Source organism: Dunckerocampus dactyliophorus, chromosome 15 (assembly GCF_027744805.1).
Source record: "Dunckerocampus dactyliophorus isolate RoL2022-P2 chromosome 15, RoL_Ddac_1.1, whole genome shotgun sequence".
NCBI classification, from domain to species: domain Eukaryota; kingdom Metazoa; phylum Chordata; class Actinopteri; order Syngnathiformes; family Syngnathidae; genus Dunckerocampus; species Dunckerocampus dactyliophorus.
This window is the reverse complement of record NC_072833.1, coordinates 28,122,385-28,143,299: the sequence shown is the minus strand read 5'-3', so window position 1 is coordinate 28,143,299 and position 20,915 is coordinate 28,122,385. Positions and strand designations below refer to the sequence as shown.

The 20,915-nt window shown below is 14.8% G+C and overlaps 1 protein-coding gene across 1 annotated transcript in view; it reads left to right on the top strand.

The window, feature by feature from the left end:
* The window catches only part of LOC129195078 (protein psiL-like), a 73,113-nt gene that overhangs the window by 19,512 nt on the left and 32,686 nt on the right, over positions 1-20,915 (top strand). The window lies entirely within an intron of this gene.

Below are 20,915 nucleotides of genomic sequence, written 5' to 3'. Positions count from 1 at the left end.
CCAGTGTTTGTACTTTTCTTCATGGTGTACCTTTCATTTGCCTTTTGTCTCTATTTTTTGCCACAACACCATCGTTTTCCGCTTTTGGATCTACTCTCTCTTGCACTTTTTGTTATTAAACATCCTGAATTACCACACGAACTCTAAGCCTCTGCATCTGGGGTCCTAACCACACCGAGAACCTGACATCTTTGATCTCATTGATGACTCTTTTTATTGTTTCCATTTCCATTCCATGACAATCAGTTGATGTTTTTGCCTTAAAATGGTTAACAATGTCAGTGATCTCCTTTTTGGTTCCAGCAGTGAGAAACATAGAATTAAGATTCCTATCAATGATATCAATCCCTTCATCAATTGAGTCTTGTTTTGGAATTTCTTCTTCCAGTTTTGGTCCAATATTTACAAAATAATGGTTGTAATGTTCCTTGTAAATATGAAGACTGGCAGATGATCACTGATGCCACTGATGGTGTTGTTATCCAAGTCATTGGTGAATATATTATGGATGGGGGGGGCACAGTGCTCTGGTATTCTACTTGCTCTGATGATTTTAGGATATAAATTCAAACTATACATTGTATCTGTGAAGTCATCTATTTCCTTGTACTTGTGTGGGTTCAAAAGGTCAATACTGAAGTCTCCACATATGAAAATAGTTTTTTGACCTCCTGTATGTCTGTAAACGTTGTCTTAATCCAATCCTCAAACATTCCAATCTTTGACTTTGGAGTTCTATACACACAACTTATTAACACATTTTTGCTTTTTTCTTTACAGATTTCAATTGTTATACATTCTAAAATGTTATCAATGACAAATGACATATTCTTTACCATTTTGTAGTTCAAATGTTTGTCCACGTATACGGCCACACATTGCTTTTACTTTGAAAGGTTCTTTGAATTGATTCAAATATTGTTTAATATTAGTCAAGTTAGCGTACATGCTTCTGCTGTTTATGTGGATGATGGATAACTTGTCGTCGTTGATGAAACTGTTGTTGTATTGCTCCTCCGTATAATAACATATTATTATGAACTATATAACAACATAAACATGTTCTATTATTATTAACTATATAACAACATAAACATGTTATATTATTATTATTATGAACTATATAGCAACATAAACATGTTATTATTATTAACTATATAACAACATAAACATGTTATATTATTATTATGAACTATATAACAACATAAACATGTTATATTATTGTTATTAACTATATAACATAAACATGTTATATTATTATTGTTAACTATATAACATAAACATGTTATATTATTATTATTGTTATTAACTATATAACAACATAAACATGTTATATTATTATTAACTATATAACATAAACATGTTATATTATTATTGTTAACTATATAACATAAACATGTTATATTATTATTAACTATATAACAACATAAACATGTTAAATTATTATTAACTATATAACAACATAAACATGTTCTATTATTATTATTAACTAAATAACAACATAAACATGCTTTATTATTATTATTTACTATATAACAACATAAACATGTTATTATTATTAACTATATAACAACATAAACATGCTATATTATTAACTATATAACAACATAAAAATGTTATATTATTATTAACTATATAACAACGTAAACATGCTATATTATTATTATTATTAACTATATAACAACATAAACATGTTATATTATTATTATTATATAACAACATAAACATGTTATATTATTAACTATATAACAACATAAACATGCTATATTATTATTAACTATATAACAACATAAACATGCTATATTATTAACTATATAACAACATAAACATGTTATATTATTATTATTATTAACTATATAACAACATAAACATGCTATATTATTATTATTATTAACTATATAACAACATAAACATGCTATATTATTAACTATATAACAACATAAACATGTTATATTATTAACTATATAACAACATAAACATGTTATATTATTATTATTATTATTAGCTATATAACAACATAAACATGGTATATTATTACTATTAACTATATAACAACATAAACATGTTATATTATTATTATTATTAGCTATATAACAACATAAACATGGTATATTATTACTATTAACTATATAACAACATAAACATGCTATATTATTATTATTATTATTAACTATATAACAACATAAACATGTTATATTATTATTATTATTAACTATATAACAACATAAACATGTTATATTATTATTATTATGAACTATATAACAACAAACATGTTATATTATTATTATTAACTAAATAACAACATAAACATGTTATTTTATTATTATATAACAACATAAACATGTTATATTATTATTATTAACGATATAACAACAAGTTATATTATTATTATGAACTATATAACAACATAAACATGTTATATTATTGTTATTAACTATATAACATAAACATGTTATATTATTATTGTTAACTATATAACATAAACATGTTATATTATTATTATTGTTATTAACTATATAACAACATAAACATGTTATATTATTATTATTAACTATATAACATAAACATGTTATATTATTATTGTTAACTATATAACATAAACATGTTATATTATTATTATTAACTATATAACATAAACATGTTAAATTATTATTAACTATATAACAACATAAACATGTTCTATTATTATTATTAACTATATAACAACATAAACATGCTTTATTATTATTATTTACTATATAACAACATAAACATGTTATTATTATTAACTATATAACAACATAAACATGCTATATTATTAACTATATAACAACATAAAAATGTTATATTATTATTAACTATATAACAACATAAACATGTTATATTATTATTAACTATATAACAACATAAACATGCTATATTATTATTATTATTAACTATATAACAACATAAACATGTTATATTATTATTATTATATAACAACATAAACATGTTATATTATTAACTATATAACAACATAAACATGCTATATTATTATTATTAACTATATAACAACATAAACATGCTATATTATTAACTATATAACAACATAAACATGTTATATTATTATTATTATTATTAACTATATAACAACATAAACATGCTATATTATTATTATTATTATTAACTATATAACAACATAAACATGTTATATTATTATTAACTATATAACAACATAAACATGTTATATTATTATTATTATTAGCTATATAACAACATAAACATGGTATATTATTACTATTAACTATATAACAACATAAACATGTTATATTATTATGATTAACTATATAACAACATAAACATGTTATATTATTATTATTATTAACTATATAACAACATAAACATGTTATATTATTATTATTATTATGAACTATATAACAACAAACATGTTATTATTATTAACTAAATAACAACATAAACATGTTATTTTATTATTATATAACAACATAAACATGTTATATTATTATTATTAACGATATAACAACAAGTTATATTATTATTATGAACTATATAACAACATAAACATGTTATATTATTATTATTAACTATATAACATAAACATGTTATATTATTATTAACTATATAACATAAACATGTTCTATTATTATTGTTAACTATATAACATAAACATGTTATATTATTACTATTAACTATATAACAACATAAACATGTTATATTATTATTATTATTAACTATATAACAACATAAACATGTTATATTATTATTATTAACTATATAACAACATAAACATGTTATATTATTATTGTTAACTAAATAACAACATAAACATGTTATTTTATTATTATATAACAACATAAACATGTTATATTATTATTATTAACGATATAACAACAAGTTATATTATTATTATGAACTATATAACAACATAAACATGTTATATTATTATTATTATTAACTATATAACATAAACATGTTCTATTATTATTGTTAACTATATAACATAAACATGTTATATTATTACTATTAACTATATAACAACATAAACATGTTATATTATTATGATTAACTATATAACAACATAAACATGTTATATTATTATTATTATTATGAACTATATAACAACAAACATGTTATATTATTATTATTAACTAAATAACAACATAAACATGTTATTTTATTATTATATAACAACATAAACATGTTATATTATTATTATTAACGATATAACAACAAGTTATATTATTATTATGAACTATATAACAACATAAACATGTTATATTATTATTATTATTAACTATATAACATAAACATGTTATATTATTATTAACTATATAACATAAACATGTTCTATTATTATTGTTAACTATATAACATAAACATGTTATATTATTACTATTAACTATATAACAACATAAACATGTTATATTATTATTATTATTAACTATATAACAATATAAACATGTTATATTATTATTATTATTAACTATATAACAAACCCTAACTATATAACAATATAACAACATAAACATGTTATATTATTATTATTATGAACTATATAACAACATAAACATGTTATATTATTATTATTATTATGAACTATATAACAACATAAACATGTTATATTATTATTATGAACTATATAACAACATAAACATGTTATATTATGATTATTATTAACTATATAACATAAACATGTTATATTATTATTAACTATATAACAACATAAACATGCTATATTATTATTAACCATATAACATAAACATGTTATATTATTATTATTATTAACTATATAACAACATAAACATGTTATATTATTATTATTATGAACTATATAACAACATAAACATGCTATATTATTATTATTATTAACTATATAACAACATAAACATGTTACATTATTATTAACTATATAACAACATAAACATGTTATATTATTATTAACTATATAACAACATAAACATGTTATATTATTATTATTATTAACTATATAACAACATAAACATGCTATATTATTATTATTATTAACTATATAACAACATAAACATGCTATATTATTATTATTAACTATATAATAACATAAACATGTTATATTATTATTATTATTAACTATATAACAACATAAACATGCTATATTATTATTATTAACTATATAACAACATAAACATGTTATATTATTATTATTATATAACAACATAAACATGTTATATTATTAACTATATAACAACATAAACATGTTACATTATTATTAACTATATAACAACATAAACATGTTATATTATTATTAACTATATAACAACATAAACATGTTATATTATTATTATTATTAACTATATAACAACATAAACATGCTATATTATTATTATTATTAACTATATAACAACATAAACATGCTATATTATTATTATTATTATTAACTATATAACAACATAAACATGCTATATTATTATTAACTATATAACAACATAAACATGTTATATTATTATTATTATGAACTATATAACAACATAAACATGTTATATTATGAACTATATAATAACATAAACATGTTATATTATTATTATTATTAACTATATAACATAAACATGTTATATTATTATTAACTATATAACATAAACATGTTCTATTATTATTGTTAACTATATAACATAAACATGTTATATTATTACTATTAACTATATAACAACATAAACATGTTATATTATTAATATTATTAACTATATAACAACATAAACATGTTATATTATTATTATTATTAACTATATAACAACATAAACATGTTATATTATTATTATTATTATGAACTATATAACAACATAAACATGTTATATTATTATTATGAACTATATAACAACATAAACATGTTATATTATGATTATTATTAACTATATAACATAAACATGTTATATTATTATTAACTATATAACAACATAAACATGCTATATTATTATTATTATTAACAATATAACAACATAAACATGTTATATTATTAACTATATAACAACATAAACATGTTATATTATTATTATTATTAACTATTTAACAACATAAACATGTTATATTATTATTATTATTAACTATATAACAACATAAACATGCTTTATTATGATTATTATTAACTATATAACAACATAAACATGTTATATTATTATTATGAACTATATAACAACATAAACATGTTATATTATTATTAACTATTAAACAACATAAACATGCTATATTATTATTATTAACTATATAACAACATAAACATGTTATATTATTATTATTTTTAGCTATATAACATAAACATGTTCTATTATTATTGTTAACTATATAACATAAACATGTTATATTATTACTATTAACTATATAACAACATAAACATGTTATATTATTATTATTAACTATATAACAACATAAACATGTTATATTATTATTATTATATAACAACATAAACATGTTATATTATTAACTATATAACAACATAAACATGCTATATTATTATTATTATTAACTATATAACAACATAAACATGCTATATTATTATTATTATTATTAACTATATAACAACATAAACATGCTATATTATTATTAACTATATAACAACATAAACATGTTATATTATTATATAACAACATAAACATGTTATATTATTAACTATATAACAACATAAACATGCTATATTATTATTATTATTAACTATATAACAACATAAACATGCTATATTATTATTATTATTAACTATATAACAACATAAACATGCTATATTATTATTAACCATATAACATAAACATGTTATATTATTATTATTAACTATATAACAACATAAACATGTTATATTATTATTATTATGAACTATATAACAACATAAACATGCTATATTATTATTATTATTAACTATATAACAACATAAACATGCTATATTATTATTATTATTAACTATATAACAACATAAACATGCTATATTATTATTATTAACTATATAATAACATAAACATGTTATATTATTATTATTATTAACTATATAACAACATAAACATGCTATATTATTATTATTAACTATATAACAACATAAACATGTTATATTATTATTATTATATAACAACATAAACATGTTATATTATTAACTATATAACAACATAAACATGCTATATTATTATTATTATTAACTATATAACAACATAAACATGTTATATTATTATTATTATTAACTATATAACAACATAAACATGTTATATTATTATTATTATTATTAGCTATATAACAACATAAACATGTTATATTATTATTATTATTAACTATATAACAACATAAACATGCTATATTATTATTATTATTAACTATATAACAACATAAACATGCTATATTATTATTATGATTTACTATACAACAACATAAACATGGTATATTATTATTATTAACTATATAACAACATAAAAATGTTATATTATTATTATTATTAACTATATAACAACATAAACATGTTATATTATTATTATTAACTATATAACAACATAAACATGTTATATTATTATTATTATTATTAACTATATAACAACATAAACATGTTATATTATTATTATTAACTATATAACAACATAAACATGTTATATTATTGTTATTAACTATATAACAACATAAACATGTTATATTATTATTATTATTATTAACTATATAACAACATAAACATGTTATATTATTGTTATTAACTATATAACAACATAAACATGTTATATTATTATTATTAACTATATAACAACATAAACATGCTATATTATTATTATTATTAACTATATAACAACATAAACATGTTATATTATTATTAACTATATAACAACATAAACATGCTATATTATTATTATTAACTATATAACAACATAAACATGTTCTATTATTATTATTATTATGACCTATATAACAACATAAACATGCTTTATTATTATTATTATTTACTATATAACAACATAAACATGTTATATTATTATTATTAACTATATAACAACATAAACATGCTATATTATTATTATTATTTACTATATAACAACATAAACATGTTATATTATTATTAACTATATAACAACATAAACATGTTATATTATTATTAACTATATAACAACATAAACATGTTATATTATTATTATTATTAACTATATAACAACATAAACATGTTATATTATTATTATTATTAACTATATAACATAAACATGTTCTATTATTATTATTAGCTATATAACATAAACATGTTCTATTATTATTGTTAACTATATAACATAAACATGTTATATTATTATTATTATTAACTATATAACAACATAAACATGTTATATTATTATTATTAACTATATAACAACATAAACATGTTATATTATTGTTATTAACTATATAACAACATAAACATGTTATATTATTATTATTATTATTAACTATATAACAACATAAACATGTTATATTATTGTTATTAACTATATAACAACATAAACATGTTATATTATTATTATTAACTATATAACAACATAAACATGCTATATTATTATTATTATTAACTATATAACAACATAAACATGTTATATTATTATTATTATTAACTATATAACAACATAAACATGCTATATTATTATTATTAACTATATAACAACATAAACATGTTCTATTATTATTATTATTATGACCTATATAACAACATAAACATGCTTTATTATTATTATTATTTACTATATAACAACATAAACATGTTATATTATTATTATTAACTATATAACAACATAAACATGCTATATTATTATTATTATTTACTATATAACAACATAAACATGTTATATTATTATTAACTATATAACAACATAAACATGTTATATTATTATTAACTATATAACAACATAAACATGTTATATTATTATTATTAACTATATATTAACATAAACATGTTATATTATTATTATTATTAACTATATAACATAAACATGTTCTATTATTATTATTAGCTATATAACATAAACATGTTCTATTATTATTGTTAACTATATAACATAAACATGTTATATTATTATTATTATTAACTATATAACAACATAAACATGTTATATTATTATTATTATTATGAACTATATAACAACATAAACATGTTATATTATTATTATGAACTATATAACAACATAAACATGCTATATTATTATTATTAACTATATAACAACATAAACATGTTATATTATTATTATTATGAACTATATAACAACAAACATGTTATATTATTATCATTATTAACTATATAACAACATAAACATGTTATATTATTATTAACTATATAACAACATAAACATGTTATTTTATTATTATTATATAACAACATAAACATGTTATATTATTATTATGAACTATATAACAACATAAACATGCTATATTATTATTATTAACTATATAACAACATAAACATGTTATTTTATTATTATTAACTATATAACAACATAAACATGTTATATTATTATTATTATTAGCTATATAACATAAACATGTTATATTATTATTATTATTAGCTATATAACAACATAAACATGTTATTATTATTATTATTATTATTAACTATATAACAACATAAACATGTTATATTATTATTATTATTAACTATATAACAACATAAACATGCTATATTATTATTATTATGAACTATATAACAACATAAACATGTTATATTATTGTTATTAACTATATAACAACATAAACATGTTATATTATTATTAACTATATAACAACATAAACATGCTATATTATTATTATTATTATTATTAACTATATAACAACATAAACATGCTATATTATTATTATTATTTACTATATAACAACATAAACATGTTCTATTATTATTATTATTATGAACTATATAACAACATAAACATGCTTTATTATTATTATTTACTATATAACAACATAAACATGTTATATTATTATTATTAACTATATAACAACATAAACATGCTATATTATTATTATTATTTACTATATAACAACATAAACATGTTATATTATTATTATTAACTATATAACAACATAAACATGTTATATTATTATTAACTATATAACAACATAAACATGTTATATTATTATTATTATTAACTATATAACAACATAAACATGTTATATTATTATTATTATTATGAACTATATAACAACATAAACATGCTATATTATTATTATGAACTATATAACAACATAAACATGCTATATTATTATTATTATTAACTATATAACAACATAAACATGTTATATTATTATTATTATTAACTATATAACAATATAACAACATAAACATGTTATATTATTATTATTATTAACTATATAACAACATAAACATGTTATATTATTATTATGAACTATATAACAACATAAACATGTTATATTATTATTATTAACTATATATTATTATTATTATTATGAACTATATAACAACATAAACATGTTATATTATTATTAACTATATAACAACATAAACATGTTATATTATTATGAACTATATAACAACATAAACATGTTATATTATTATTATTAACTATATAACATAAACATGTTATATTATTATTATTATTAACTATATAACAACATAAACATGTTATATTATTATTATTATGAACTATATAACAACATAAACATGTTATATTATTATTATTATTAACTATATAACAACATAAACATGCTATATTATTATTATTATTAACTATATAACAACATAAACATGCTATATTATTATTATTAACTATATAATAACATAAACATGTTATATTATTATTATTATTAACTATATAACAACATAAACATGTTATATTATTATTATATAACAACATAAACATGTTATTTTATTATTATTATATAACAACATAAACATGTTATATTATTATTATTATTAACTATATAACAACATAAACATGTTATATTATTATTATTATTAACTATATAACATGCTATATTATTATTATTAACTATATAACAACATAAACATGTTATATTGTTATTATTATTAACTATATAACAACATAAACATGCTATATTATTATTATTATTAACTATATAACAACATAAACATGCTATATTATTATTATTATTAACTATATAACAACATAAACATGTTATTTTATTATTATTGTTATTATGAACTATATAACAACACAAACATGCTATATTATTATTATTATTAACTATATAACAACATAAACATGTTATATTATTATTAACTATATAACAACATAAACATGTTATATTATTATTATTATTATTAACTATATAACAACATAAACATGTTATATTATTGTTATTAACTATATAACAACATAAACATGTTATATTATTATTAACTATATAACAACATAAACATGCTATATTATTATTATTATTAACTATATAACAACATAAACATGCTATATTATTAACTATATAACAACATAAACATGTTATATTATTATTATTATTAACTATATAACAACATAAACATGCTATATTATTATTATTAACTATATAACAACATAAACATGTTATATTATTATTATTATTAACTATATAACAATATAACAACATAAACATGTTATATTATTATTATTATTAACTATATAACAACATAAACATGTTATATTATTATTATGAACTATATAACAACATAAACATGTTATATTATTATTATTAACTATATAACATAAACATGTTATATTATTATTATTATTAACTATATAACAACATAAACATGTTATATTATTATTATTATGAACTATATAACAACATAAACATGTTATATTATTATTATTATTAACTATATAACAACATAAACATGCTATATTATTATTATTATTAACTATATAACAACATAAACATGCTATATTATTATTATTATTAACTATATAACAACATAAAAATGCTATATTATTATTATTAACTATATAATAACATAAACATGTTATATTATTATTATTATTAACTATATAACAACATAAACATGTTATATTATTATTATTATATAACAACATAAACATGTTATTTTATTATTATTATATAACAACATAAACATGTTATATTATTATTATTATTAACTATATAACAACATAAACATGTTATATTATTATTATTATTAACTATATAACATGCTATATTATTATTATTATTATTAACTATATAACAACATAAACATGTTATATTATTATTATTATTATTAACTATATAACAACATAAACATGTTATATTATTGTTATTAACTATATAACAACATAAACATGTTATATTATTATTAACTATATAACAACATAAACATGCTATATTATTATTATTATTAACTATATAACAACATAAACATGCTATATTATTATTATTATGAACTATATAACAACATAAACATGTTATATTATTATTATGAACTATATAACAACATAAACATGTTATATTATTATTATTGTTATTATGAACTATATAACAACATAAACATGTTATATTATTATTATTATTATTAACTATATAACAACATAAACATGCTATATTATTATTATTATTAACTATATAACAACATAAACATGCTATATTATTATTATTATGAACTATATAACAACATAAACATGCTATATTATTATTATGAACTATATAACAACATAAACATGTTATATTATTATTATTGTTATTATGAACTATATAACAACATAAACATGTTATATTATTATTATTATTAACTATATAACAACATAAACATGTTATTTTATTATTATTAACTATATAACATAAACATGTTATATTATTATTGTTATTATTAACTATATAACAACATAAACATGTTATATTATTATTATTGTTAACTATATAACAACATAAACATGTTATATTATTATTATTATTATTAACTATATAACATAAACATGTTCTATTATTATTATTAGCTATATAACATAAACATGTTCTATTATTATTGTTAACTATATAACATAAACATGTTATATTATTATTATTGTTAACTATATAACATAAACATGTTATATTATTATTATTATTATGAACTATATAACAACATAAACATGTTATATTATTATTATGAACTATATAACAACATAAACATGCTATATTATTATTATTAACTATATAACAACATAAACATGTTATATTATTATTATTATTATGAACTATATAACAACAAACATGTTATATTATTATCATTATTAACTATATAACAACATAAACAAGTTATATTATTATTAACTATATAACAACATAAACATGTTATTTTATTATTATTATATAACAACATAAACATGTTATATTATTATTATGAACTATATAACAACATAAACATGCTATATTATTATTATTATGAACTATATAACAACATAAACATGTTATTTTATTATTATTAACTATATAACAACATAAACATGCTATATTATTATTATTATTATTAACTATATAACAACATAAACATGTTATATTATTATTATTATTAACTATATAACAACATAAACATGCTATATTATTATTATTATTAACTATATAACAACATAAACATGCTATATTATTATTATTATTAACTATATAACAACATAAACATGTTATATTATTATTATTATGAACTATATAACAACATAAACATGTTATATTATTATTATGAACTATATAACAACATAAACATGTTATATTATTATTATTATTAACTATATAACATAAACATGTTATATTATTATTAACTATATAACATAAACATGCTATATTATTATTATTATTAACTATATAACAACATAAATATGTTATATTATTATTATTATTATGAACTATATAACAACAAACATGTTATATTATTATCATTATTAACTATATAACAACATAAACATGTTATATTATTATGATTAACTATATAACAACATAAACATGTTATATTATTATTATTATTAACTATATAACAACATAAACATGTTATTTTATTATTATTATATAACAACATAAACATGTTATATTATTATTATTAACTATATAATAACATAAACATGTGATATTATTATTATTAACTATATAACAACATAAACATGTGATATTATTATTATTATGAACTATATAACAACATAAACATGTTATATTATTATTATTATGAACTATATAACAACATAAACATGTTATATTATTATGATTAACTATATAACAACATAAACATGTTATATTATTATTATTATTAACTATATAACAACATAAACATGTTATTTTATTATTATTATATAACAACATAAACATGTTATATTATTATTATTAACTATATAATAACATAAACATGTGATATTATTATTATTAACTATATAACAACATAAACATGTGATATTATTATTATTATGAACTATATAACAACATAAACATGTTATATTATTATTATTATGAACTATATAACAACATAAACATGTTATATTATTATTATTATTATTAACTATATAACAACATAAACATGTTATATTATTATTATTATTAACTATATAACAACATAAACATGTTATATTATTATTATTATTAACTATATAACAACATAAACATGTTATATTATTCACTATATAACAACATAAACATGCTATATTATTATTATTATTAACTATATAACAACATAAACATGCTATATTATTATTATTATTAACTATATAACAACATAAACACGTTATATTATTATTATTATGAACTATATAACAACATAAACATGTTATATTATTATTATTATTAACTATATAACAACATAAACATGCTATATTATTATTATTAACTATATAACAACATAAACATGCTATATTATTATTATTATTAACTATATAACAACATAAACATGCTATATTATTATTATTATTATTAACTATATAACAACATAAACATGCTATATTATTATTATTATTAACTATATAACAACATAAACATGCTATATTATTATTATTATGAACTATATAACAACATAAACATGTTATATTATTATTATGAACTATATAACAACATAAACATGTTATATTATTATTATTGTTATTATGAACTATATAACAACATAAACATGTTATATTATTATTATTATTAACTATATAACAACATAAACATGTTATTTTATTATTATTAACTATATAACAACATAAACATGCTATATTATTATTATTATTATTAACTATATAACAACATAAACATGTTATATTATTATTATTATTATTAACTATATAACAACATAAACATGTTATATTATTATTATTATTAACTATATAACAACATAAACATGCTATATTATTATTATTAACTATATAACAACATAAACATGTTATATTATTATTATTATTAACTATATAACATAAACATGTTATATTATTATTGTTATTATTAACTATATAACAACATAAACATGTTATATTATTATTATTAGCTATATAACATAAACATGTTCTATTATTATTGTTAACTATATAACATAAACATGTTATATTATTATTATTATTAACTATATAACAACATAAACATGTTATATTATTATTATTATTATGAACTATATAACAACATAAACATGTTATATTATTATTATGAACTATATAACAACATAAACATGCTATATTATTATTATTAACTATATAACAACATAAACATGTTATATTATTATTATTATGAATATATATAACAACATAAACATGTTATATTATTATTATGAAATATATATCAACATAAACATGTTATATTATTATTATTGTTATTATGAACTATATAACAACATAAACATGTTATATTATTATTATTATTAACTATATAACAACATAAACATGTTATTTTATTATTATTAACTATATAACAACATAAACATGCTATATTATTATTATTATTATTAACTATATAACAACATAAACATGTTATATTATTATTATTATTATTAACTATATAACAACATAAACATGTTATATTATTATTATTATTAACTATATAACAACATAAACATGCTATATTATTATTATTAACTATATAACAACATAAACATGTTATATTATTATTATTATTAACTATATAACATAAACATGTTATATTATTATTAACTATATAACATAAACATGTTATATTATTATTGTTATTATTAACTATATAACAACATAAACATGTTATATTATTATTATTGTTATTATTAACTATATAACAACATAAACATGTTATATTATTATTATTAGCTATATAACATAAACATGTTCTATTATTATTGTTAACTATATAACATAAACATGTTATATTATTATTATTATTAACTATATAACAACATAAACATGTTATATTATTATTATTATTATGAACTATATAACAACATAAACATGTTATATTATTATTATGAACTATATAACAACATAAACATGCTATATTATTATTATTAACTATATAACAACATAAACATGTTATATTATTATTATTATGAACTATATAACAACAAACATGTTATATTATTATCATTATTAACTATATAACAACATAAACATGTTATATTATTATTAACTATATAACAACATAAACATGTTATTTTATTATTATTATATAACAACATAAACATGTTATATTATTATTATGAACTATATAACAACATAAACATGCTATATTATTATTATTATTAACTATATAACAACATAAACATGTTATTTTATTATTATTAACTATATAACAACATAAACATGCTATATTATTATTATTATTATTAACTGTATAACAACATAAACATGTTATATTATTATTATTATTAACTATATAACAACATAAACATGCTATATTATTATTATTATTAACTATATAACAACATAAATATGTTATATTATTATTATTATTATGAACTATATAACAACAAACATGTTATATTATTATCATTATTAACTATATAACAACATAAACATGTTATATTATTATTATTAACTATATAACAACATAAACATGTTATTTTATTATTATTATTAACTATATAACAACATAAACATGTTATTTTATTATTATTATATAACAACATAAACATGTTATATTATTATTAACTATATCATAACATAAACATGTGATATTATTATTATTAACTATATAACAACATAAACATGTTATATTATTATTATTATGAACTATATAACAACAAAAAAAAGTTATATTATTATTATTATTAACTATATAACAACATAAACATGTTATATTATTATTATTATTATTAACTATATAACAACATAAACATGTTATATTATTATTATTATTAACTATATAACAACATAAACATGTTATATTATTATTATTATTAACTATATAACAACATAAACATGTTATATTATTATTATTATATAACAACATAAACATGTTATATTATTCACTATATAACAACATAAACATGCTATATTATTATTATTATTAACTATATAACAACATAAACATGCTATATTATTATTATTATTAACTATATAACAACATAAACATGCTATATTATTATTATTAACTATATAACAACATAAACATGCTATATTATTATTATTATTAACTATATAACAACATAAACATGCTATATTATTATTATTATTATTAACTATATAACAACATAAACATGCTATATTATTATTATTATTAACTATATAACAACATAAACATGCTATATTATTATAATTATTAACTATATAACAACATAAACATGTTATTTTATTATTATTGTTATTATGAACTATATAACAACATAAACATGTTATATTATTATTATTATGAACTATATAACAACATAAACATGTTATATTATTATTATGAACTATATAACAACATAAACATGTTATATTATTGTTATTATTAACTATATAACATAAACATGTTATATTATTATTAACTATATAACAACATAAACATGCTATATTATTATTATTATTAACTATATAACAACATAAATATGTTATATTATTATTATTATTATGAACTATATAACAACAAACATGTTATATTATTATCATTATTAACTATATAACAACATAAACATGTTATATTATTATTATTAACTATATAACAACATAAACATGTTATTTTATTATTATTATTAACTATATAACAACATAAACATGTTATTTTATTATTATTATATAACAACATAAACATGTTATATTATTATTAACTATATAATAACATAAACATGTGATATTATTATTATTAACTATATAACAACATAAACATGTTATATTATTATTATTATGAACTATATAACAACAAAAAAAAGTTATATTATTATTATTATTAACTATATAACAACATAAACATGTTATATTATTATTATTATTATTAACTATATAACAACATAAACATGTTATATTATTATTATTATTAACTATATAACAACATAAACATGTTATATTATTATTATTATTAACTATATAACAACATAAACATGTTATATTATTATTATTATATAACAACATAAACATGTTATATTATTCACTATATAACAACATAAACATGCTATATTATTATTATTATTAACTATATAACAACATAAACATGCTATATTATTATTATTATTAACTATATAACAACATAAACATGCTATATTATTATTATTAACTATATAACAACATAAACATGCTATATTATTATTATTATTAACTATATAACAACATAAACATGCTATATTATTATTATTATTATTAACTATATAACAACATAAACATGCTATATTATTATTATTATTAACTATATAACAACATAAACATGCTATATTATTATTATTATGAACTATATAACAACATAAACATGTTATATTATTATTATGAACTATATAACAACATAAACATGTTATATTATTATTATTATTAACTATATAACATAAACATGTTCTATTATTATTATTAGCTATATAACATAAACATGTTCTATTATTATTGTTAACTATATAACAAACATGTTATATTATTATTATTATTAACTATATAACAACATAAACATGTTATATTATTATTATTATTATGAACTATATAACAACATAAACATGTTATATTATTATTATGAACTATATAACAACATAAACATGCTATATTATTATTATTATGAACTATATAACAACATAAACATGTTATATTATTATTATTATTAACTATATAACAACATAAACATGTTATATTATTATTATTAACTATATAACAACATAAACATGTTATATTATTATTATTATTATTAACTATATAACAACATAAACATGCTATATTATTATTATTAACTATATAACAACATAAACATGCTATATTATTATTATTATTATTAACTATATAACAACATAAACATGCTATATTATTATTATTAACTATATAACAACATAAACATGTTCTATTATTATTATTGTTAACTATATAACATAAACATGTTATATTATTACTATTATTAACTATATAACAACATAAACATGTTATATTATTATTATGAACTCTATAACAACAAACATGTTATATTATTATTATTAACTAAATAACAACATAAACATGTTATTTTATTATTATTATATAACAACATAAACATGTTATATTATTATTATTATTAACTATATAACAACATAAACATGTTATTTTATTATTATTAACTATATAACAACATAAACATGCTATATTATTATTATTATTATTAACTATATAACAACATAAACATGTTATATTATTATTATTATTAACTATATAACAACATAAACATGCTATATTATTATTATTATTAACTATATAACAACATAAACATGCTATGTTATTATTATTATTATTAACTATATAACAACATAAACATGTTATTTTATTATTATTGTTATTATGAACTATATAACAACATAAACATGTTATATTATTATTATTATGAACTATATAACAACATAAACATGTTATATTATTATTATGAACTATATAACAACATAAACATGTTATATTATTATTATTATTAACTATATAACATAAACATGTTATATTATTATTAACTATATAACAACATAAACATGCTATATTATTATTATTATTAACTATATAACAACATAAATATGTTATATTATTATTATTATTATGAACTATATAACAACAAACATGTTATATTATTATCATTATTAACTATATAACAACATAAACATGTTATATTATTATGATTAACTATATAACAACATAAACATGTTATATTATTATTATTATTAACTATATAACAACATAAACATGTTATTTTATTATTATTATATAACAACATAAACATGTTATATTATTATTATTAACTATATAATAACATAAACATGTGATATTATTATTATTAACTATATAACAACATAAACATGTTATATTATTATTATTATGAACTATATAACAACAAAAAAAAGTTATATTATTATTATTATTAACTATATAACAACATAAACATGTTATATTATTATTATTATTATTAACTATATAACAACATAAACATGTTATATTATTATTATTATATAACAACATAAACATGTTATATTATTCACTATATAACAACATAAACATGCTATATTATTATTATTATTAACTATATAACAACATAAACATGCTATATTATTATTATTATTAACTATATAACAACATAAACATGCTATATTATTATTATTATTAACTATATAACAACATAAACATGCTATATTATTATTATTATTAACTATATAACAACATAAACATGCTATATTATTATTATTAACTATATAACAACATAAACATGCTATATTATTATTATTATGAACTATATAACAACATAAACATGTTATATTATTATTATGAACTATATAACAACATAAACATGTTATATTATTATTATTATTATGAACTATATAACAACATAAACATGTTATATTATTATTATTATTAACTATATAACAACATAAACATGTTATTTTATTATTATTAACTATATAACAACATAAACATGCTATATTATTATTATTAACTATATAACAACATAAACATGTTATATTATTATTATGAACTATATAACAACATAAACATGTT